The sequence below is a fragment of the Octopus bimaculoides genome, chromosome 5, assembly GCF_001194135.2.
Source record: "Octopus bimaculoides isolate UCB-OBI-ISO-001 chromosome 5, ASM119413v2, whole genome shotgun sequence".
In the NCBI taxonomy this organism is placed as follows: Eukaryota; Metazoa; Mollusca; class Cephalopoda; order Octopoda; family Octopodidae; genus Octopus; species Octopus bimaculoides.
In genome coordinates, this window is record NC_068985.1 from 90614206 (window position 1) to 90617880 (window position 3675).

A 3675-nucleotide genomic window follows, 5' to 3' on the forward strand; every position below is an offset into this window, starting at 1 on the left:
AAAAGACAACACGAAACCGGTTATTTCTCAAAATACAATGTTTATATACCAAAAAGATTTTCTAACATTTTTCTGACATTTTTCTGACATAATTTAAATATATACTTTAACCATATAACACAAGCCTTCTGTAGTTTTTTCACTCTTATTATCTTTTATACATTCAACCACGTGCTTTCACATGCCAACTTTCTCACACATAATTATATCTATATATATATATATATATCTATGATTGACCGTTGACTGAACACTATTCAATTTTTTTTCTCCGTGTTTTTCTCCTTGTCTCCGTATTCTTTCTGTTGAAGAGCGTAGCTCGAAACGTCAAAGACTTTCCGTATTCCCGAGCGTCATACTAATATATACTTTTGTTATTTACACCACCTGTCCTCGTCTGTTGTTATTTTTTGTATATTCTCCCATATATATATATATATATATATATACTCTATGCGCCAATATATTTTTATAGATATAAAATTAAGTGCATTGTTTTGCGTATCTTGTTCCTATAAATATGGTGAAACACATGCACCTATTCATGTATCTAAGTGGTAGCATAATATTTGTTCAAGGCATTTTTAGGACTAATAACCGGGCGTGTACTGTTGCCAGAGACCAGAAACTAAAGTCCTTGAGCTTGAGTGTGATTTCATTCGTGTTTATTTAGTAACTTACTGAAGTATGTTTACTGAAGTCATTACATATTTTCAATTTTTTCTTAATTTGATAAATGAAAAAAAAAAACGATAGGTGAATTATGAGATATGAATGTAAAATTTATTTCTGCGAAATTTTTGAGAGGACGAATTTTTTGGAATTCAAATCGTGTTATACAACTCCTGAACATTACCTATGAAACTAACGTGACGTGGCCGTATAGAAATTGAATAGTTTGTCATCAAATACTTCATTAATGAATGAATACATATACACATTCATACATACAAACTTAATTTGAAGACTACAGATCCAATCCCTCACTACAACTGTAAAAATCTGCAAAGGTTTCCAGAAGTATAACATTGAAATATATATGAGCATGTATTTTAGCATATTTACGTTTTTGACCTTTTTATTAATTATCATTCTAATGGATCTAAAACAAAAACAAAGTTATATTGTATATATAAATATAAATGTATGTGTGTGTGTGTGTGTGTGTGTGTGTGTGTGTGTGTGTGTGTGTGTGTGTGTGTGTGTGTGTGTGTGTGTGTATACTGCTAACGACATCGATGAGAGTGCATTTTGCACATAGTTGCCAAATTAAGAGTTTCATTCACGGTATCTACCGCAATATCCTTTGTTCAACAGAACATTCATTTTTAAGTGGGGATAAAATGTATCTCCCAGTATTAATATTGCTTTTGTCACTAACATATTTTCTAACGAATGAACTGCCTAATCGCGGCACCAGCGCCTGTTCTAGCAATGTCAATGGATATATCACTTACAGGACCTGATATTCTGCTGCCACTAGCGCTCGAGGATCATCATTCATAAGACCAAACAAAGACGAAATCATATGATCTGGTGGTATTGGGACTGAAGCTAGCGGATTTTTGCCACCCTGCTAGTGATATAAACATGAGTGAATTTTCAACCAAAGAGCACAGGTTAGACTGAATGTAAAATTTGTTCGAATAAAGCGTCCATCCTTTCCATATTAATATTGCCTCTGCCTTTAATGTACATAAATATATATTGTATATACAAAAAAAAAAAAAGAAAAATGCTTGTAGAATCCAGAAAGGAAGAAAGGAAAATATACAGTGTAGTCAAAATATTCTTCTGGTTTCAGCCGCGTAAAAAGACATTCCAGTTACACTATAACAGAAAGAACATGAATTGAAGTAAATTAAGATTTTACTTTAATCACATCAGTAGAAATATTTCAAATGTTTCTCTCACAAAAATCATGTGCCGTGGCAATATCTTTAAAACCTGGTCGTAGTAGCAGGAGGAGGAGCATTTGAATATGTGGTAATTGTCGCTTTTTCCTTGACGACTGTTCCCATTTTCTCTTTAAGTTTCCAGGTGAACGCGTAGAGAGCAATTGCATGACACATTACGGGTTGTCAAACTGTTGAAAGGTGGTTGCTGTTCATTTGACGGATCCAGTATAAAGTTTGTTGCCTGTCCAGCCGTTTGCCGTTGTTTGCTGATAATTTAGCTTCATAATTATTTGTTTGTATTATGTATATGTATGTGTATGTAGTACTAAATCTACGCGCGTAGGAACTTTAGTTTAAGCTTCTATTTATGTGCTAATCTTTATAATTATGTGTATATATCTGTGTATATATGTGCGTGTTTGTGTGACCGTGTTTGTGTCTATGTATATATATACATATATATATATATATATATGTGTGTGTGTGCGTGTGTGTGTGTGTGTGTGTGTGTGTGGGTGTGTGTGTGTGTGTGTGTGTGTGTGTAAATACATGTACTGGAGTGTAGTTCTGTATGTAGGTGTATATATGATTGTCTCAGCTGTTCAACAAGACTACTTCATGCATTTCAATCCCTCAACTACCAGCAGGTGCTCGAACGTTAATTAATAATTGTCATGTTGCTAAAGGCGATGATACGAGAATAAGTTGCAGAATTTAAAACTGACATACAAATTAATGTATCACCATGTTATATTAAACATATAATATATACTGTCAGTCAGAATTTTCGTATATTATGTAACATTGTCCTTTTGATCGGCGATCAAAATACAAATTTCACTTGTTCATCGAGCTATTCAGCACTGCGAAATGGAGCTGTAAGTAACGTAGTCGTTATACTGAAACAGAACGCTGTATTGTCAAACAATGAAATATTATCGTCTGCAGAACGGTAAACTTTGAATTTGTGCCGCAGTATTCAATTCGTCAATGTTATGTATAACGAAGTCAAGGACAAATACTTAGTTGTAAAATACTTCTAAATTATAACCGAATATGAATAGTGTGCAATTGCATCTCTATAATTTTCTTGCTCGAAATTTAACAGAACGAGCAAGATGAAATAGAAATTAAGTCATCGAATTGCCAGAATCATCAACATGACAAAATATTTAGTGGAAATTATTTCGGCTCTTTATGTTCCCAGTCAATATCCCGCTACTTTGCCTTTTATCTTTTCGGTGCCGATGAAGTAAGATGCCATTCAAGAAGAGACGCTGATGTATTTGATTTGCACCCTTCCCTCGAAATTGCCTGTCTCATGCCCAGCGAAAGACCAGCATCCCGTTCAGTGGGGTTGTTGTGATGATAGCTTCTTCTCCGCCATAAAAGACGGGTTACTGACATTATGAGCCATTGGGCTTGACAAAATGAACAATAGAAAACAAAATTCTTTGATAAATTATAAAATTCTTTTAAACACAAGATGTCTTGCAAAAATAATACAGATCTACCTGAAATCTGATAAAAAAACAACTTTTTAATGTATCATTACTAAAGTCTGTGAAAGGATTTTTTTCATTCTGTGATTATGTTCGTAGAAATTACAAGGACATTTCGAAAAATTGTACTCCTCGAAGTGACTGAGATAGTTAAATGACCGAGATAGTTAAATGCACCATTTACTGGGGCATCATTCTGTTGCAATATTTCATATTTCCCACCATGTACTTAGTAGTAATAGAGTATGTAGAAGAAGCTTATATACATATATAAA